At 44.6% G+C, this 22,164-nt stretch overlaps 1 long non-coding RNA gene across 1 annotated transcript; it reads right to left on the bottom strand.

The window, feature by feature from the left end:
• Positions 1 to 2,201: 2,201 nt before the first annotated feature.
• On the bottom strand, positions 2,202 to 21,298 carry LOC111826800. Its single transcript, XR_002830209.1, has 2 exons — positions 21,214 to 21,298; positions 2,202 to 2,640 (listed from the first exon to the last, which is right to left on the bottom strand). It is a non-coding gene; the product is annotated as an uncharacterized LOC111826800 (long non-coding RNA).
• Between the last annotated feature and the right edge of the window lie 866 nt (positions 21,299 to 22,164).

Here is a 22,164-nt window from a genome sequence, read left to right on the forward strand (position 1 = left end):
TGTTATAAATGCCACAGAAGGAATGGAGTAAGGGGTCTGGAACTCCAAGGTGAGGGAGAGAGGAGTCAGGCTTGGTCAGGCCGAGGCAGGGGTGAAGGCAGGGCAGATGTGGGGACCAGCAAAGGCAAGAAAGCGCAGGGCCAGCTTGGGAACCTGCCAGAAGCCCCATTCCCTTAGGGCCTTGTTGGGTGAGGACAAAAGAATCAGAAAGAGGAAGCCCAGACAAGGTGTTAATGAGAGGACTGCATGGAGGAGGCCAGCTATCTCAGGCCCTGGGCAGCTTACCTACTGAGGAGTTTACAATCACACTGGGAAACAAGACACAGGCTGTAGGCACCATTGAATAACACCCAAAGCTCTGTGAAAAGGAGGAGAGAATGGGAGTGTGGCTACCAGAGTGCCAAAAACATTTCCCCAGGGACAGCAGAATGAGAACATTTCATTCGATAAGAGAGAGAAGCAAGGGTGACCCAGGCAGAGAGAGCCAAACGCCGGGAGGCGGGCATAGCCCCACCAGCAGCTCTTTATATTTGCATCACACTTTCCAGACGTTCCCCTGCATTTGCCTGACCACCATGCATAGCCCTGAGGTGGGACTAGAAGGATGGCCATCCCTTCAGCGGGCTGTCCCCTCCACAGCCCTTCCCCACCAGCCTGGGTGGGGTGGGTGTGGATGGTGCAGTGGGGATGGAATTTGAGAGAAACAGATTCCGAGACACCAGTGTTCCCACTTGGGAGCCACGGGAAGGCCGAGCCCACGGTCAGCATTGTTTCTCGCCTCCCTGCCCAGCTCCACATTCCGGCCGAGGCCATGTGTAAATGCACACAAACCACCTCGGCCCTCCTCGGTGAAACGCCTGCTCAAAGTGTTCTGATTATAAGTTTGTTTTCGCAATAAATACCAAGGTACCTATTGGACATTTTTAATAACCACTCACATCTCTGGAAATGTAACAAGTTTAATGCCCATGGCACTGTGTTTAATTTGCTTATTGTGTTGGGGAGATGGCTGATGTCAGTGCTATTGATAAAGAGTGTGGGCCCCATCACCCCTGCACTTTGACCTGCCGCTGCGGCATATGGAACAGACGCACGACCACCGCTTGGGTCTCCGTGCAGTCCAGCCTGGCCTTGACCTTCTGAAAGACTACATACTATTTAGGTACAAATGACTTTCCTAGTTTTCTCCTTTGTAAAAACAATGATGCTGGTGGGAATGTGGAATGGTGCAGCCACTCTGGAAAACAGTATGAAAGTTCCTCAGAAAATTACATATGGAATTACCGATGACCCAGCAATGTCACTTCTGGCTATATGCCCAAAGGAATAGAAAATGGGGACTTGAATGGATTATTGCCCACCCATGTTTACAGCAGCATTATTTACAGTAGCCAAAATGTAGAAGCAACCAAGTGTCCATTGGTAGATGAATGGATAAACAAAATGTGGTCTATACATACACCACATTCTATGCATACAATAGAGAATTATTTAGCCTTAAAAAGGAAGGACATTCTACCAGGCCAGCATGGCTCAGAGATTGAGTACCAACCTATGAACCAGGAGGTCACAGTTTGATTCCTGGTCAGGGCATATGACCAGAGTCAGGCTTGATCCCCAGTGTGGGGCATGCAGGAGGCAGCCGATCGATGATTCTCTCTCATCATTGCTATTTTTTCTCTCTCTCTCTCCCTCTTCCTTCCTCTCTAAAGTCAATAAAATTTTTAAAGGAAGGACATTCTGAGACATGCTATAGCATGGATGAACCTCGAGGACATGGCACTAAGTGAAATAAGCAAGACACAAAAGCATCAATACTGTATGATCCCACCTATATGAGGTACCTAGCATAGTCAGATTCACAAAGACAGAACATGGGATGCTGGTTTCCAGAGGCTGGGTGCAGAGGGAATAGGGAGTCACTGTTTAATGGGGACAGAGTTTCGGTTTGGGGAGATGGAAAAAGTTCTGGAGATGGATGGTGGTGAGGGCTGCAGAACAATGTGAATGTATTCAATCCCCCTGAACTGTATGCTTAAAAACAGTTAAAATGGTGAATTTCATGTTATGTTTCTTTAACTACAATATTTTTTAAAGTTATGCATTCTATTAGTTTTTATGTGTGTATCAGCAGGATAGTAAAGAGGGCGTTTCAAAATATTTGTTTTTAAAAGGAAACATTACATGGAGAACAAGGTGTCTAGAGTTTTATGCCCTTGGTGTTTTATGGCGCATTTTATTTTGTCTGGAGACTTTCTGGCACCCCTTGAACCATGTGGAGACACCTAGGCATCACTAATGAAAGGCTGGGGATTGTTGGGGCACAGAATGGAAAACCCCAGGGGACTAAGGAAATATATATTGGAGCTTATGAGGATCGGGGCTGAGGGAAGAGCTACCCAGAGTCAATTTAAGTGGGATCTGAGCTGGCACGTCTGGGACTACAAACATTTTATATTTATGGAGCTTCTCATACTTTACGATGCAAAAACACTCTGCACGTCGAGTCCATTAACAGGAGGGAGCTGCGGCCGAGTGGAGGGGGACGAACTTGGAGGCAGATCTGACTTGGCCACTTAAGAACAGTCTGTGTGATTTAGGGCAAATGCCTTCACTTCTTCGAGCCTCATTTGCCTCCGTCTGCAAGACATGAATATTTACCCATCTTATTATGAATGCCTCCTATTTATCGAATACTGCGGGCCTGGCGTTTGTCAGACATTTAACCATTAAATATTTGAAAGCCAAAGCAGATGCCGTTGTCTCCAGACATTTCCTCCTGGCTCGCCCGAGGGAATCCATGTGACTTCCTAAGCCTCTCTGGCGGCTTTAGTCTCTTCTGCCCAAACACAGGCAGCCAGGCATGGCCAGGGAGTTAGCCTAGGAGCAACCCTCAGCCAGTGCGGGTCAGGAGCCTGGGGGTAAACACCCAGCCCCTTACCCTGCAGAGTATAATCCAGGAATGGGTCCTAGGGTCTCCAGGAGGCTGGTGAGACCCACAGCTGACAGTTCCTCCCTTCCCTGCCTCACTCGCCACCCTGTGCTTCCTGGAATCAGCTCGCATATAAACCATGTGCACTCAAATACTTGTCTCAGGATCTGCTTTTTTTTGGGGGGGGCGGGGGGGTGGTTAAGAACCCAAAGTAAGACAGCAGCTGAGCCTCAGAGAGCTAAGTCACTTGCCCATAATCTGACAGCGAGAGAGCTTGGCCAAACCATCACTGACAGCCCCCCGAAGCCAAAGTCCCTCTGCCTGGTATCTGACCTGGTGGTTGGGGAACTGAGTGAGATCGTGCAGAGGAAAAGGAGGTTCACCCTGCAAAGTAACTGATGAGAACGCTCTCATTTGATCCTCATGACACGCCCAAGCGGTAGATGGGCAGGTTAGTGTTATGCCCCACTTTATAGGAAACCAAGGCTCAGAGCCTTGCACCAAGGGACCGGCTAATAAGTGACAAATGACAAGATGATTCTCTGCTTCTCCGAGTCTGTTCTCCACATTTATCTGCCTTTCTCTGTGCCCGGAAGTCAACATTCGGGAGTCCATCACCCAAGCCCCTCACTCTCTGGCTTCCGGTTGGGTTCAACCTATAGAAATCACGGGCAGGAAGAGGGAAAGAGGCTGTTAGGCCCCCCACTCTCTCTTTGAGGGGCTGTCATTTTAGTAGTGACAGCAGCCCTCTCCCTGAGCCACGGTCCCTACTCAACCACCTTAATTTAGAAAAAAAAAAAATTAGATATGCAGATTTGCCTAGGTTTTACTTGAAATCTAAAATCCTGGAAAAGAGGGGAGAAAATGAGCCAAGCTTGCTAAGACCCCAAAACCCTTTGTCAGTGCCAGTGTGCCCTGACCTGCATCCTGGCCACGGTTCTCACCAGGGGTGGGTGGGCACATCCTCCTTTGCCTTTCAGTACATGCCATGACTTCTAGTTCTTGCTGGTCCCAGGTGGTTCTCCTCCCCTGCCCACACCTTTGCAAATCTACACATAATCCTGTTGTGACAGGGTCTTCATTAACCACGTGGATGTGTCCTTCTCTTTCTTTCTGGGACTCTGACTGACCCAAAGGGTTTAGCAACCAGCAAGAGGGGGAGAAAATAAAACTTACGGAGCAAATGCCATTTCTCCAGGCAGGCCCTGTGCCAACCCTGGTCCATTCACGAGCCTCACCATGATGCTGCCAAGTGGGTAGTAGTCTCATTCCCATCTCACAGATAAACAAACTGAGACTCAGTAATGGCACATGGACCCACCTCCAGGGCAGTTAGAATGGACAGTCCTGCTCACTTCCCTTCACCACAAAGACCACACTGTTCTCTAGCCTGGCTTGCCATTATTGTAAATAACTGTTGGGACCAGAGCCCCCCCTCCCCCCCCCCCAACCTTGCCCTGGGCATGTCAGGAAACCCGAGAACACCCTGCCTGTGGCGAGGGTGTAGCATCTTTGTGGCCAATGAGCATTCCATGAATGGAAACAGCCTTTCCCTTCTGCGGGGAGAGGCAGGGTTTCATGTGAATGTGTGATGACTGGCAGGGAGCCAAGAATAAGAGCAGGAAATGGGAGCCCAAGTGAGATAACTGCCATGAACATTGAGGCGGGAGCAGGATAAACAGAGGACTTTCAATTTCACGAAGCATTCGAGAGCTCCTTGGCTTAAAGGACGGCCCTTGGGGAGAGCCGGGAATATTAGGAAAAGGGGGAGACAGTCTTGGCAGGCGGGGAAGCTAAGTGCTGGTGGAGCAATTAAAGGGCGGGGCAAATGAGGAGGAAACCGCAGAATAATGCAGAACCCAAAAGCAGGCATCTGAAATGTGCAAAAAAAAAAAAAAAAATTAGACGTTTGTGCTTAGTAGCTGAAAATATTCAAAACAACATTTCGGAATGGGAAACATATGGACTCAAAGGCAGCTGTCATTCGATTTAGCAGCTTGAGAAATGTGACTTGTCCCCATGGGGTTTGGAGGCGGGAATAGTCAGAAAGAACGAGTTCAGAATTCTAAATGGAGGTGCCGAGTTGAATGGGCACAGAGGGGTTTTCCCCAGTGGCTGACAATCATGAATCAAATCAGAAACGCTGGGTTTCACAAGGTCCCTTAGAATATGCATATTGTATTCTCCCTACTCTACACAAATCTGCAACTTACCCATTACTCATAATTTCCAGCTATGTCGCACCTACATTCCAGGCACTTTACATATATTATCCCTAATCTCCCAACAATCCTGCAAGCATTATTGCTGTTCCATTATACAGTTTGAGAAACTGAGGCACGGAGAGTGTGAGGAACTTACTCAAGGTCACATACACAGCTCTGGTGAGAGGCCGAGTGAGGAAGTAAATCCAGCTCGTTCTTTCCCCCAGGCTTTCTAGATGGCCCGATCCTCTGTTTTCAGAAGGGAGCATCAAGAAATAGAGAGGGGATCAGCATGTCTATGCAGGCGGTGGCCCTAGAATTTGAGTAGAGTTCTGTGGGATCTTGGAAGAAAAATCTTTAAGATTACCAAACAGAGTCATGCCGGCATGGATTCGTGTTTGAGCATCGACCTATGAGCCAGAAGGTCATAGTTCAATTCCCGATCAGGGCACATGCCCGGGTTATGGGCTCTATCCCCAGTGTGGGGCATGCAGGAGGCAGCAGATCAATGATTCTCTCACATCATTGTTGTTTCTATCTCTCTCTCCCTCTCCCTTCTTCTCTAAAATCAATAAAAATATATTTTTAAAAAAGATGACTAAACCCACTTCCTATTTTAATGCCATGTTGATCCTCCTAAGATCTCAAAGCAGTGCAACAGGGTAGATTTTTCAAACATAGTAGTCCATATTCCTGCCATTCATGTATTCATTCACTCAACAAACATTTTTCAAGTGCCAAGAACTATGTACTAAGAAAATATTTTTCCAGTAAACAACGCAAAGGTGCTTGATTCGTATTTCCTTTCGATTTGATTTTTTTTTTTTAGCACATTTCAATGTAATTCACTGCATCAGGTCCTCAAATGCTCCTCCAGAAACCCAGTTTGACTAACAATCAGCACACTGCTATCTTTAGCACTTTTATGATGGAATAGCAGTCCTTGCTTTTCACAGTAGTAATTGTGTTTTCTGTTCAGTAACACTGGCGGCTCTGAAAGCATGTATTTCCTTTAGCAACTATGAATGGTAAAGGCCTCCTATAGTATTCCCCTGTCTGAGCAGAGGAGGGCAATTGAAAGGGTGCTTTGTAAAGGCTCTGGAAAAAAACATGGGTTTGGCTGGAGTTTTATTAGAAATCTACAAACCTGGGAAGGGGGAATAAAACTATATAAGTTTGCCAAATCCCAAAACATTTTCCCCATTTGTTCAGACCAAATGCCAGGTTCACGCTGGCCTACTCATCAATAAATGTTTGCTCTGTAACAAATGACCCCTGAAACTTAGTGGCTGAAAACAATAAACGCTTAACATTTCCCATGATCCTGAGGGTCTGCTGGCTGGTGGTCCATCTGCACCTCTCTGGCCAGGACTGGATGGGCTCGGATGCCACGTGCACATGGCTGGGACTCACCTGGGTGAGTAGGGACTCTCTCCTCCCCAGGGGGCTGGCTTGGGCTCCTTCACATACCAGAGAATAGCAACCCCAATGGACAAGCACTTTTCAAGATTCTCTTGTATCATGAAGGCTACTAACTCATTGGCCAAAGCCAGTCACAAGGCCAAGCCAAATCCAAGCCAAATCCAAGCGGAGGAAAAACAGGCTCCACTGCTTGATGGGCGGGTCTACAAATTATTGTGGTCATTTTTTTTCTTATTCCCTCAGCTGGGAGTTTTGCTGGCTGAGGGCCCTGAGCTGCCAGCCCTCTTAGAAATTGTTCCTTTTTTTCCTAAAGAAAGCCACCTCAGACAAGGACACTCCTCCTTCCCAGCAGAAGCCCACAATGGTAACTGGTCAGTACTGGCTTGGTTCCTTGTCCAAACCGGAGACAACCCTGAGGGGTCATCCCAGTTTTGTCGTTTCCCCAATGGTTAGCCACGGCCTTTGTTGAACCTGACTTTCAGTCTCACTCCTCCTCTGCTCAATCCTGCTTTCCCCCTCCAACCAGAGGCATCCATGCTGAGCACTCTCCCCACGAGACCTGCCACAGTCTGATCGCTGTTCCTTGGGGACTCCCACCTGCCAGAGGGCACCAGGTGTCGTCTGAGAGAAGAGATGCTAACATGGAACTGGGTCTGGATCACCTACCAGCCAACAGGGTAGGAGAAGCCAAATCCTGTTGACATGTGGAGTTGACGTGTGGTAAAAACGCCACTGGTGGTAAAGCGGAATGGAATGCTGGGAGAAGAAAAGGTACTAGAGCAGTGGTCGGCAAACTCATTAGTCAACAGAGCCAAATATCAACAGTACAACAATTGAAATTTCTTTTGAGAGCCAAATATTTTAAACTTAAACTATATAGGTAGGTACATTGTTATTAACTTAATTAGGGTACTCCTAAGGCTTAGGAAGAGCCACACTCAAGGGGCCAAAGAGCCGCATGTGGCTCACAAGCCGCAGTTTGCCCACCACGGTACTAGAGGGTGTGGCATATCAAGCTTCTGAAAAATATGGAGGAAATAAATAGTCATTATAAGAGCAATGGAATAGAATGGCTGTTGCTTGAAGATAATGTATGCTTTGGGAAAAGATAACCAAAGACTGAGAGTGGCCCCATGTAAAGAAATTCCATCTCCCGGGGCCAAAGAAGATTAAATTCTCAACCAAAAAGTGGAAGGAGTTGTGGCTCCTGATGCTTTTGTGAGCTCAGATTTTTACACGAGACAAATGTATTTCTATCTAATTCAACATGTCATTATTTGGGGTCTATCTCATATCTACGTTGTTGAGATTGAATGTTGTGTCCCCAAAAATTCATAGGTTGAAGCCTAATGCCCAATGTGATGGCAGTAGAAGGTGGGACTTTGGAGAGGTGGTTAGGTAATAAGGATGGAGCCCTCATGCATGGGATTAGTGCCCTCATAAAAGAGGCCCCAGGGAGCTCCCTCACTCCTTCCACCACAACGAGAAGTCAGCGGTCTGCAACACAGAAGAAGGCCCTCATCAGAACTTGACCATGCTGTCACCATGATCTTGGGCTGCAAGCTTCCAAAACTGTGAGCAATAAATTTCTATTATTGATAAGCTACCCAGGTTATAGTATTTTGTGATAGCAGCCCAAATGGACTTAAGACGTACCTTAACCATCATCCTTGAGCTTACTTCAAATCGACCTTAATGGAACACAATTGAGAATTCCAGCATGGTGGGTATGTGGCGCTAACAATGTGGCACACACACGGGCACCAGCTGCAGGGCTGGCTGGCAAGTACAGCACAAGCTGCTCAGTCTTCAATTTCCTGAATCTGAAAGGTTTATAAATGGAAAGACTCTCTTTGCTCCACACTTGCCTCAGCCACACCTGTGTAAGGAATGTGCTGGATGATTTGCTTGTTGAGTTTAATACTTGACAGTTCTAGGTAACATCTGCATGACCCTGGGCAAGGTTGGCCAAGGGGAGGGTGGGACCACAACAGCCAATGACTGAGAGGAAAGGAAGGCATGTGGTGGCATTTCTAAGGTGCTGATTTAGCACAGTCCTTTTTCCTTCGGATGACAAGCCATTTGAGAAACAGAAAGTTGAGTTCGATAAGGACCAATGTTATCAGCTTTATGGCTGCTATGGATTAGATATGAAGCCGAAAGCAGGAGTCTACTTCTTCCCTCCTGGATTAAATTTACATCCTCATTCTCAGGTATAACTGTAGCCTTCCCTACGTTCCTCCCTCTTCCCTTCCTCCTCCTGTTCCCCCCCATTCCCCCAGTTCCAGGCAACTCCTTCCAGATGCAAGACCTGCCCTGGCTGCTTACTTCATGCAGGAGGCAGGTGCAAATACACACACAGTGTGTGGATGAAGCCCATCTCTGAGAGAGCTAAGAAGGGGATATACCATATATGTTCACTTCCCCTGGTCTCAATCTCACCCAGGAGCTAGCACCACCTCCCATTCCCCCACCACCACCCCCAGGAGAGAGATTAGTAAGAGCAGTGAAGTACATAGTTTTATCAAAACAGAGAGATATGGAACTCCCTCCAGCCCCTTCTCTCACCTCCCCCTCCTAGAAGTCATGGCGGGGTAGGGCAGGTATTCCAAGTTACAGCACTGGCCCTGGATGCGGAGGTTAAGATTTCTATTAAATAATCATAACATTTACATATACCATTTGTTGAATACTCACTAGATGCAGACATTGTGCTAAACATACAAATGGCCTGAAAAACTTGGCCTCAATCTGGGCTTCCATCAATATGCCAGGGGTGGGGAGGGGGTTGTTAAAAGGACCCAAGCTTCTACTGGCCAAAGATGATAAAGTTTGAGCATAGTTAAATAAAATAACTGGAATGGATTGAAACCCATCAAGTATATTTAAATCTATGAGTTTTAATAATACTTCTTAAAACCCTAATTCTTCAATATTGGAGGATGCTAATGCTCTAACTCCATATTCCTACAGTTAGTAAATAAAGAAAAAGAATCAGCATTTATTCTGCTTTTTCTATGTGGACTATGCCATTGGGTGACCAAATGGTAAATGAGGTGAAGTTTCTTTTTTAAAGGGTATTCTACCTAATAAATGAAGAAGGAATCAGAGAATCCAAACCCAGCCATTTTGCAAGATCTAATAAATTAATTTCAACATGAGCACCAACACCTGCTATACCCACAGAAAGAGACAACCAGATATTTCATGCCTCTGGTGGAAGAACACAGAACCACCTACAAAGATACGATTAAGACTCTCTAATCAAATGCTAATATATACAGGGATGTCCCATCAGCAAGTCCATTGGGAAACTCTACAGGATAAACAACTCAACTTCTTTAAGAAGTAAATTGCAAGGGGGAAAAAAATAGATGTGGGTACAGAAATCTAAGGATTTTGCTAACAAATCACAATACGTGGACCTTATTTGGATGCTGACTCAAGCAAACTGTTACTGAAAAAATCCTTTAAGACATTTATGAGACAACTGGAAATATAAACACTGGCTGGATTATTTGATGACATTAAGGAATCATTGTTAATATATTTAGGTGTGATTGTAGGGTTGTGATTATATTAAAAGCAAACAGTTCTTATATTTTAGAGATCTACACTAAAATATTTAAAGATGCAATAATATGATCTGGAATTTGCTTCAATAAATAATATTAGAAGAGATCACATGGAAGTATAAATAAATAAGTTTGACCATGATTTGATCAATGTTGAGGCTGGGTGATGGGTACATGAAGATTTATTGTATGAGCCTCTATATTTTTATGAATACTTGAAATTTTCCACAATGAAAGTTACAAGAAAAATATGTGAAGGGGCCTGATTTGAAGGGTGGGTAATGGCAAAAAAAAGTTAGTGCCTCTGAGCCTTATGTTTGGGTTAGGGCAGGTCCTTAGCTAGTGGGTGGGCCCCCAAGGAGTGGAGAGGAAGTGCTAGGCAAATAGCCAGGCCCATCCAAGGAGTATACCAACAGCACTAATACTGGGGTACAATTCCAAGAACCAGACAGACCTAGTGAGAGGTGGGGGAGACCAGCATGGTAGACATATAGACACTTGCTGTTTATGGTTGTCAGACTGATTTCCAGACCCTAACCCCTGGCAGACACAGGGCACTCAATGTACTGCCAACACTTTGTAGATTAATTCCAGAACTGGGTGAGACAGAGCTTGCCAGTGAAGGTCCCCCATGCCTACAGCCCAGCTCGGCAGGAGAAAGGCAGGCAGTAATCCTGCAGAGCCTTAACGCTCCAGGGAGAACTCTGAGACAATTTCCGGGTTGAATGGGGCTGTGCATAATAGAAAGGTTTGGTTGCCCAGCTTCCCTTTCTGGGAAGAGCTCTGAGTCTCTGTATGGCTCAGGCCGCCATGTTGAAACCTCATGACGCCACCCCTGGGCCACAGCTGACTGATCCAAGAATGCACACCTAACCCAAGGGGGAAAATTCATAGACTGAGCCTAGAGCATCAAAATCCTCCTCAAGAGTTGGAACTAGTGAACTAAGAAACCAAGATTAAGAACTGTAAACCACACCATCAGAAGCAGAGGCATTGGACTTAGAAGGTCATTGCAATGGACTGAATTTAAGTCTCCCTCCCACCCAAATTCCTATGTTGAAACCTAAGCCCCACTGTAATGATATTTGGAGGTCTGGCCCTTGGGAGGTATTTGAGTCATGAAGGTGTAGTCTTCATAAATGGGATTAGTGTCCATCTAAAAGGGACCCCAGAGAGCTCCCTCACCTCTCTCTGCCATGTGAGGACAGAACAACAGCTCAGCAGTTTGCTAGCTGGAAGAGGGTCCTCACCAGAACCTGACCAGCACCCTGACATCTGACATCCAGCATCCAGAACTGAGAAATGAACTTCTATTGTTGATAAGGCACCAAGTCTGTGGGATCCTGCTAGAGCAGCGTGAACAGACTAAGCCATGTATTCCCACCATGCATGTGGATTGGCCCCAGTTTACCTGTGTGACTTTGGGCAAGTTACTTAGTCTCCTTGAAGCTCAGTTCCCTAATCTGTAAAGTGGAGAGAATAAAGGTAACTATATCAATGTGATTTTCATGAGGATAAGATGAAAATATTTATAAAATACATATTAAAAGTTCAGCCCTAGCTGGTTTGGCTCAGAGCATCGGCCTGTGGACTGAAGGGTCATGGGTTGGATCCTGGTCAAGGGCATGTATCTCGGTTGCAAGTTTGATCCCCAGCTCCAGTGGGGGTGCATGCGGAAAGCAACCAATCAATGTATCTCACTCACATCAATGTTCCTCTCTGTCTTTCCCCCTCCCTTCATTCTCTCTAAAAAATCAATAGGAAAAATATCATTGGGTGAGGATTAACAACAACAACAAAATAATAATAATAATAATAATAATAATAATAGTTCAGTAACTATAAGCTCTTATTTTTTTTTCTGGTAGAGTTAATACTACCCTTGGTTAAGGCCACATGAGAGCAATGGAAGCCCATCAGAAGGGACAACTAGTACCAGCATGATTTGGGCACCGCTCAGCATCGGGCACTGTACAAAGAAAAGACGTGACACGTACTGAAACCTCACAACAACCCCAGAGCCTGGCAATGCTTACTTCACCAATGAGGAAACCGAGGCACAAATTGATTTGCCAGAAGTTTTAGAAGTGGCGATGGTGGGAATGAATGTCAACATTCTGCCTCTGAGGCTGCACCCTTAACTACTCTGTGAGTACCTCATTGTGTAGATGAGGAAACTGAGGCTCAGAGATCACTCAACCCTGAGAAATGGGGGGAGAGGGAGAGGGAACCCCTCTCCCTCAAGCCAGAGGTGATGTGGCCCTAAAGTCCAACTCCAGTTCCTTGGAGGTCCCAGCATCTTTGTTTTCCAGTGAAATTACCTGTTGTAGCCCTTGAGGGAGCACCACTCATTTGAACAAAGTTTCCTATTGTTCATTCTGAGGAAAACAACAGGAATCTTGAGATGCTCCGTCACCCACATTAGAATCTGGGTACTAACCCTCTGCTTAAGTGGCTCTGGTGCCAGGAAAAACATCATGTAATGGATATTACAACTCAAATGTCTGCTTATTCTAATGGCAGTTCATTCTGTCCCAGCCCCATCTAATGGCTGCTTCTACAAGGCACCCCCATTAACCAGAATAAACTCTCCGCTCTCTCGAACAAAGAAGACCTTGACCGAGAGAGTGGTCAACACGTGGTCAGGACAAGCTGTGGTGTGGATAATTCCCTTTTGAGAAAACATCCCTTCAGGCACGAGTCACAGAATAAACAGAGACAGGGAAAAACCCCTAACAAGACAAAACTTGGAAAGCCAAAATGTTAAAAATGGAGCGAAAGAGCTTTTTAAATAAGACCAGACTAAAAAATAAAGACCTTTTCCTCCGCCCTGCCTATTTTTCCACCCACAACCTCCAACCCCTCACATTTTTTAAAAAGTCATTAAAGAAAAACTATAAACTTTTCCATCTGAGACAAAAGTTGTTAAATGGAGAGAGAAAATGTTGCAGAGAATACCAGTTGTCAAATGTCTGCAGCTAACTGGTCAACCTTAGCCAGCTCTAATTTCATCGCAAGAGAAACCACCAGCCCCACACCCAAGAACCAACACTGGGAAACTATATAATTGTGCATAAAACTTGGAAAGTTGACATGGATTTTAAAAGACAGGAGATGATCCTCTTTAAATAAAGCTATAACAAAGAGTAAAATAGGCATTTTGTTTTAGTTTAGAGAGGAAAGTACTGTAACTCCAAAATGAGGCAGCTCTGGGACCACATCAGGACACTGCCTTAGCAGCTAGTGACCTTGAGCAGATTACTTAGCCTCTCAGTGCCTCAGTCTCTTCATCTGGATAATGAGGGTGATAAAAACAGAAGGTACTGCCCAGCCTATGTGGCTCAATTGGTTGAGCGTCATCCCATGCACCAGGAGATCGCCGGTTGGATTCCTGGTCAGGGCACATGCCTAGATTGTGGGCTCAATCCCCAGTAAGGGGCATGTGGGGAGGTGGCCAATCAGTGTTTCTCTTTCATTGTTTTTCTCTCTCTCACTCTCCCTTCCTCTTCTCTAAAATCAATAAAAACTTGTTTAATAGAACATACCTCCAATGGTGGCTGTGAAGATTCATGACTGGTGGCATATTGGACACACCCCATAGACATTCACTATCACTCTTTATAAGAAATATAATTCTATCATTATTATTATTGTGATTATTATGACATGATTGTAAGTAGGGAAACCAATGTTGCCCTCAGAATTTATGTGACCATGGAACCTTAAAAACAAAATGGGGGCAATTCCCTGGTCCCCAGATTCCAGAACGTGGGCATTGTAGGGAGAAAGGTGTGAGCTTTCTCGGCAGAGTCCTTGGATCTTTTAGAGGGCACTCCACAGCAAGGGTGCTGAAGAAGAAGAGAGGGAGGGAGGATGAGAGGGGGCAAGAGTGGATACTGGTTGAGCTCTTCCTCAGTGCCAGGATCTGGACTGAGCCTTACATCACACGCACATGTGCATACACACACACACACACACACACACACACACACACAATCTCACTTAATCCTCTCAATGAACCCTTACCATGAATGAGGTACTACTATGATCATTCCCATTTTACAGGTGAGGAGGTTGAGATTTACAGACATCCCCTGACTGGCTCAGGGTGACATATCAAATATGGGAAGGAACTGAGATTTGAACCTGAGTAGCCTTCATGACTACACGGTACTTGTCTTCTGAAAACACACAGGCATCTCCCTTCTCCTGACTCTGTATTCTCCTCCATAAAATGCGATGTGCACTTAAGGCCTTTGGAACACCCACATCCCATGGTTCTTTATATTTTGTCAGTGTCTTCAGCTGGAATCACCATTTTCCAGCCAAGGGAAAGAGGCTATGGGCCCTACACAAGCATGACTTTGTCTCTTGGGCTAATTACAAGTCAAATGGAAGATACTATTGTAGCCAGCACAATATGGGCGCCCCACAGGGTGTCATCCTGAACAGAGCAGAGGGGGGCATGAGTCTCACCAGGAGCAGGAGCACCGGCGTTGAGCATACTGAGTCCTCAAATGCTGATATAGACCCTGAAACCTGTGAAGGACAGGAAAAAACCAAAGACAAGGCACCTAGGTTCTACTGAAGCCCCAGCCTGTGCCCGGTCTGTGAACTGAGAGCCTTGAGGAGCCTGAGCTGCTGGAGCACATTCCCAGTGACTTCAAGGCATGATGAGAGCATAGAAAATAAGATGTGTGAACTGGGAAAAGATAAAGAGGCCTCAGTGTCCTAGACACTATCCACTGGGCTCAAATACATCATCTCAGTTTCTCTTCACAGCAATGGGGTAGGCATCATGATCTCCATTTCACAGATGAAAAGGCTAAAGTTCAGAGACATTAAGCAACATGCCCAAGGACACACAATGAGCAGAGAGTAAAGCAGGAGAGCAACCAATGGCAGCTCCTCACTGAAGCACCGTGCCACCCTTCCCCTGGAAGAGGAAGCTCACTCTCTAAAAAGGTGGGCTAACTGCTAGAGGATCCCAGCAGGGGCATAGATCCAGGGAATACCCTCGAAGCTTCAGAAGCGAATGCCCTGTGCAGTGGAATGAATGGCAACATCCATTGGGAGTGGCTGACATACCCAGGATGCAGGGCGTTATTGCAGGTAGAAATGACCACCAGGAAGATTGTACCCAGGATGCCAGGGCCAGGGATGGAGAGCAAGAGAGCTGCCTTGGATATTCGAGTAAAGGCTTCATATATGCACCCTCACACCTACACAAACACATGCACACACACACAATTGACACATCTCAAGCCTCCTCAATATAAACTTTCCTGGAGGAAGGTAGAATTTGTTGAATAGCCTGTGTTTTTGTTGTCACTGAAGTTCTGGTTGTAATGAGCAGTGTTTTGAGTTCTTCCAGGTGGGGAAGCAATACTTGATGTTGAGTGACCTGCTGAAACAGGAGTCCCAGAAACCCTAGGTGGGGGCTTGGGCCAGCAGGTAGCTTCTGTTCTATTGCCCTCAGCTTTCCAGATGCTGTCCTGGCAAAAGGGTACTGATATGTCAGGAAGCCTCCTAGTGTTATGGTTAAACAAACCAGCTTTGGAATCCCACTGCCCTAGGGTCAATTCTCTCCCCTGTACTGAATAACTGCCTGACCTTGAATAAGTCCTCACCAGTCAGAGCCTCCGTACCCCATCTACCAAATGGCAGTAGTGGTCCTCAACCCCCTGGGATGCAGAGCACTGGGTGAGATAATGCAGATACACCACTTAGCTGAGTCCCCGACCCAGAGTAAATATGAAGTAAAGGGTGGCTCTAATTTTCATTGGAATACAGAGCATTTTAGCACAGAAAAGGATCAAGCCCATCACAGACCCCAAAACAAGAACATCAAAAGCAGAAACTTAAAGATCAGTTGGAGATTAGAACCGACACACTGCTCACATAAAAAAAAAAAATGTCCAGATGTTGAGGCTAGGGTGGGACAAAAGTGCTGATCCTAATGAACATAATATTCCCAACCATCGACAGTGAACAACTTAGGCAAACATTTCCGGATGTTCATTAGAACTCAACAGGGTAACTGCCGAAAATTCAGGAGGAAGGACAGGAGTTCATGCAGTGCCCACAAGTCTGCCAAAAGCCTTTCCAACAGCTTGACTCTCAACCACACATCCTTAATTGAAAAAACACCATTTAAAAAGCCATCTGAGAAGGCATTGGCCAGGAAAGGAAAGTCACTTTCCATAGGTCAGCAAAGAAGAATCTAGTCTCTACAGCCAAAGCCTCCCCACTACTCCTTTCACCAATTAGTAAAAACACAACCTTGATCTCAAAGCCAAAATAAACTGCTTCCTCCATATTGTTTAACTTTCTACATATTAGTATTATTTTTTAATATATATTTTATTGATTTCAGAGAGGAAGGGAGAGGGAAAGAGAGATAGAAATATCAATGATGAGAGAGAATCATTGATCGGCTGCTTCCTGCACACCCCCGACCAGGGACAGAGCCACAACCTGGGCGTGTGCCCTGACCGGGAATTGAACTGTGACCTTCTGGTTCATAGGTCAATGCTCAACCACTGAATCACACCAGCCAGGCTCTACATATTATTATTAATTATTATAATTAGCTGTGCTTCCTACTGGTAGGGTTCACCAATATGATTATCTATCTCACTACTTTATGTTTTTCAGTTGTATCAATTCTACTGAATCTCATCTATTTTAGTCAATGATTTCAACCAATGTATTTTCAAAACTATTCTTTCCACTGGATTCTGTTTCATGATTTTCTTCTTCTTTTTCATTTCTATTCTAGTCCCTTACCTAAGCTGGGGTCCTTCCTTTGTTTATTTTAACATCTGTGTCTGTTCTAATAATTTTGCTTCATGTATACGCTTAGTCCAGTTTCTCATCTTTTCTTTTGAGGTCATTGTACTCCTTCAGTTGTAATCTCTAGGTGTCTTCTTATTTTGGCCTGTGAGTTCATAGTCCTCAAAAGTATCTGTCATGCTACCTACAAAAGGGTGAAAGGTCAAACCCTAGTGTATCAGCCAAGATGCTTCTAGGAGACAGAATGAGACAGGCCCTAGGATGAAGAGCTTGCAGTCACTCCTCTTGGTCTCACCCACCAAGACATTCTTTTGGCCAAGACCATCATGCCTTCAAGACAAACAATATTGGGAGGAGTTTTGGAGAAATGGAACACATAGAAAATCAATCACCAGCCTGTTTCCTCAACTCTTCATCCCATCAGGGCTTTTGCTCTGTCCTAGTTTACACCCGCACCGTGGTCGTGGCTGTTTGCACAGTTGGGGGCACACAGTGCTTGTCCCGAGTCAGTGGTGGAGGAAGACAAGGGCAGAAATGTAACCAGTTTTATGTAATTTATCTGAGCACACGGCCCTCTGACCCAGACTGCCACCTCCACCCCAACTCACCCCCCACTCTCTCCCTTCCCCCTCCCCAAACCTACAGCTCAAAGCACCTTTCCATCTCCCCAGAGCTTTCTCACAGAGCTTTGTTGTATGTTTGGTTGGTTGGATGCTATTGTTTTTTTCTTTTTCTTTTTTTTAATTTCCTATATTCCATGCTTTCCTCTATAATTTTTTCAGAATTGATTGGGGGTCAGGTTACAGGTGGAGCTGGAAGCTTGTGCTAATTTCACATCTTGGGAGGATATGGAAATCTCTTATAGAACTTCATATATACAATAAGATCTTGTTACTGAAATGACTCCAGAGATTGTCAATCAAAAAAGGGTGGTTAAAGCAGGGAATTCTTTTTTAATGATGCATTCATATCTTAAGTATTTCAACTTAAAACAAACAAACAAAAACTCATACACACACACACAAAAAAAAATCCTGAAATATTCTGCTATTGCTATTAAGAGGCAACCAGTTCTTTTTCTTTTCTTTTTTATTTTTTTAAGAAAAAAAAAACAATAGAAAGAAAGGAAAGTGGTATAATTTTGTGGTGTTTGGGCCAAGGATTTTTCTTTGGACACTAATCTGATGATTGGAGTTGCACTTTTTCTTCCTAGCATAAATCACAACCATTTTGCATTATCTAAGATATACTATTTCTGTTTCTTTAAAATAGAATGAGATCTTAAAGATGCTTATAAATAAATTCTAAATGCTTGATGCATTTTTCAATTGCACAACTATCATGACAGCAATATTTTTAAGCATCTCCTTCTTATTTTTTGAAACATTCAGTCTAATTTTTCTAAAACAACCCTTTTTCTGCACTCATGTTTCATCAATTTTTAACTTTTAAAAACATATTTTCTCAATAATTTAGTTGCATTAAGTATAACTGGCTGAATAGGTTTGGCAACAAACACAATTTCCTGTTGGTAAGAACACAATGACTTGGAGAAAAGCACGGAGTTCTGTAAAAGAGCTCAATAGCCCTGACTCTTAGTGGACCTTGGGCATCAGTCAGCAATGTTCAGAGAGAAAGGAAATGTGGATGTACCCATGTCCTCCAGTCCCTCTGGCAAGACCGCTGGATGGACATCAGCTAGGAGAGAGTCCACAGTACCTCTACCAGGGTATGATTTGGGAATCAGCTAATAAGTTAGAGATCTCAATTCAAGGCAGACATTCCTATGATTTAAATACTTATCCCCTATTATGATTCAAGTACTTCTGGGGAAAAGTGATATACTCGGTGACTCTCTCTCTCAGAACGACGTAAGTCAAATATCAGGGGCTGTCTGTGGGTGAATTCTGAAACTCAACTTCATCTTCACAATGATGTCGAGCCCACTCTTTCCACTCTGGTCCTACAGAGACCCCTGACTCGGTATGGGATTCTCACCCTGGTTACTCAGATAACCAAATGTTGCTGCTAAGCTACACTGGGCACAATTGCTTCCCTCCCTGGAGGAGGCATCAACAGAGAGAGCCTGGGAGCAGGCCTCCCCGCTGAGAGGCAGTGGTAAGAACAAGGGTCCTAACACTGGCTGCACCACTCCCTGGCTATGTGATCTTGAGCAAGGTACCCAGCCTCTCTGACCTTTAATTTCGCCATATTAAATGAGGGTTTATTTATTCAACAAATGCTAACTAAGTGCCTGCTAAATGTCAGGCTCTGGGCTAGGTCTGGGCATCCGTAATTAACATACATCATTCCTGCCACTGTTAAGCTTCCGTTTCCAGGGGGGAGCACGTATCATTCCAAATTGAGGCGAAAGCTTTGAGGCAGGGTTACAGAATATTATAGGAGAGTTTGGGAGAGACTAATTCAGTTGGGAAAGGTCATGGGTGATAACTGCATTTACCTCCGAGACTCTTGTGAGGATTAAATGGGATTGAGAGCCTGGGAGTGCCTGGCTTGTGGCCAGAGCTCCATGAATGGTCACTGCTTCTGTCATTCAGCCCAGGAAGATGTCAGCCTTGGGGGTTGGCGAGTGTACAGATGCCACGTTTCCTGCTCAACATGCCATTCCTGTCCTGCATCTCTGTGGTTCAGCCCGTCTCAGCTACTGACAGTGGGAAAGCAACCCTCAGAGAGTGAATGGAGGGGACACGTGTTTAAATGGAGGCAATGAAGGATGGTCTCAGGAAAATCCTGCTATTGCTATTGGGAGGAAACCAGTTCATTTCTTCTTTATTGAGAGAGAAATGGGGGGAGAGAGAGAGAGAGAGAAAGAGAGAGAGAGAGAGACGGACTAGTGCTGAGCAAATGAGCATGTCTGTCCTTAACCAAAGTACTCTTGGTGAGAACTCTTTGAACAACTTGAGGAAGTGATATAAATGGGAGGATCTCAGTAATCATTTACAGCCCGTGAAAAGTTATTCTGGCCATTTCATCCCTGCCTCGGGCTCCAACGAATCTATGTATTCTCCTGAAAGGACCTCTTGCCTAGCTTCACAGCCCAGCTGAGAACCAACACAGGCCAGTTAGTTTGGAGGAGGTGGAGGCAGGGGAGGGAAGGGGAGAGAGAGAGAGAGACTAACATTTCCTTCTTCCTGATACTTTTTCTTCTTTTTCTTTTTCTTTTTCCCATTCAATCCAGAAGACATTTGAATCTCAAAACATCAAGGTTAGGAGAAAGATCATCCAATATAGCCATTTTCAAATGCAAGAGAACACTTTTGTCAAATGACATTTTTATCCAAAACCCTAATACAGAAAACGGGGAGACAAAATAATATTTTCCCTAGAAGTGTATCATTTTAGCTTCAAGTTATCTGTCAATGAGTGTTATTGAGGTTCCTTTGATGGATCCAATGAAGATCCTGTGGAATTCAGCATAATGTGAGGCAGATCAGTCCTATCTGACCTTCAGCATCTAATTGTTGTTGCTGCTGCCATACAGTTGCAAGAAAATTCTGATTTTCACAATCAGGCAATTTGCCAGTAATTATCATTACAATTTTCTTGTCATCTTTATGTTGCGAATGAGAGAAATTCCATTCGACTGAGATTAAGGGGCAAAAAAGTAGAGGGGAGCATTTATCAGCTCATACAAGGAAAAGTCAAGGGCTTAAAAAAGGTCCGCCATGGCAATAACCATCTCCTCTCTCTCCACCTCTCAGCTCTGCTCTAAGTGGCTTTGTTCTTAAAGAGCCTACCTGTACTGGAAGGAAGGGTGGCCCCACAGCTCTAGGCTTACATTATAGTTAAAGCTCATGATCCTGGAAGAAAACAATGGTTTTTATCTCCCTGAAGTGCTGGAGAAAATCCCAGGGCAGATACTGATAGGTCAGTCTTCCGACACATGCCCTTCTAGGAAAGAATGACTACAGGTAAGGAAAACGGGGAACTCTTACTGGCCAGGTTAGGCTCATCTTGCCATCTTGGTGGGAAGGGACGATATGACATCAGCCCCTCCCATCCATGAGGAATGGGTTTCCACGGGAAAGAGAGCTCCTGTTAGCAGAACAAAGGGAATAAGGAAAATGTGCTAACTGGACAAAACCCACAGCTACTACAGCTCACTTAACTTACACAAGTAGTTGCATTTTTAACAGTTTTAACAGCTCACGCTCCAATCTCAGAATGATGGAACAAATCCAGACCCGGAGAGCAGGAATTTTTGCTCTAATGATGAATAACTAACAACAACAATAGTTCACATGTCTTAATTATTAAATATTACCTTAGGAGGGATTTGATGAGCAAGGTCTTCAGCCAATTTAAATTTTCCTTCTTTTGGAAAACCAGAACACTCTTCAGATGGATCTTGAAACATTCAACGACATGTGTCATTATTAGACATCTCAATTTCTGTTCCACGAAAGACTTCAAAACTACCTAGTTTATTCTGTTTTAAATGTTGAGTCCAAAACACAACCTTTCCATTACTTTAAGGAAGCTTTAGCTGTTCCTATAGGCAAGGCGAAGCTCGAGCCCTACACTGCCATATTGAAACCATTCCGCTTACTAAAGAAAGCCAGAGCTGTAACAAAAACTTAAATGCATAAATGATCTATGAAATTATATTGTCACAACTCAGCATGTTTTATGTTCTGCTGTTACTACCCAGCTGATCTATGAAGTTATGACAGAGCCTCACCCAGCCTATGCTTGAGAATGGCCTGCACATGTGTTAGAAGAATGTATACATTTGCACAGTTTTAGGCCAGTAGATGAGTGCTGGTCTAAATTATTTCTAAATATTAGTGTAACACCCCAGCCCCACAAGTCAACGAGACTTCCACAAGAATTTTAAATAAATGCAGAGCTCTGGTCCAAAGTTTGCATAAACCATGCAACGTGCATGAAAAGCAAACCGGGGGTGTTCCCCACTTGCTACATTGTGGTAGGTAATGCATTTGAGTCTGTTTTGTTTCTACAATTCTTTTTGATCACTTTTATTGAGGTATAATTAACATGCAATAAAATGTGCCCATTTTGAGAGTATATTTCAATGCGTTTTCTAAATAATTAATTTTTTAAAATGATATTCTAGATTATAACCTTCATCACTTACATTGGGTCTAATCTTTCCCAACTTAAAAATATCCTCACTGGCCCTAGCCGATTTGGCTCAGGGGATAGAGCATCAGCCTGTGGACTGAAGGGTCCTGGGTTCAATTCCCAGGCAAGG

The sequence above is a fragment of the Myotis lucifugus genome, unplaced genomic scaffold (genome assembly GCF_000147115.1).
Source record: "Myotis lucifugus unplaced genomic scaffold, Myoluc2.0 scaffold_103, whole genome shotgun sequence".
Classification (NCBI taxonomy): domain Eukaryota; kingdom Metazoa; phylum Chordata; class Mammalia; order Chiroptera; family Vespertilionidae; genus Myotis; species Myotis lucifugus.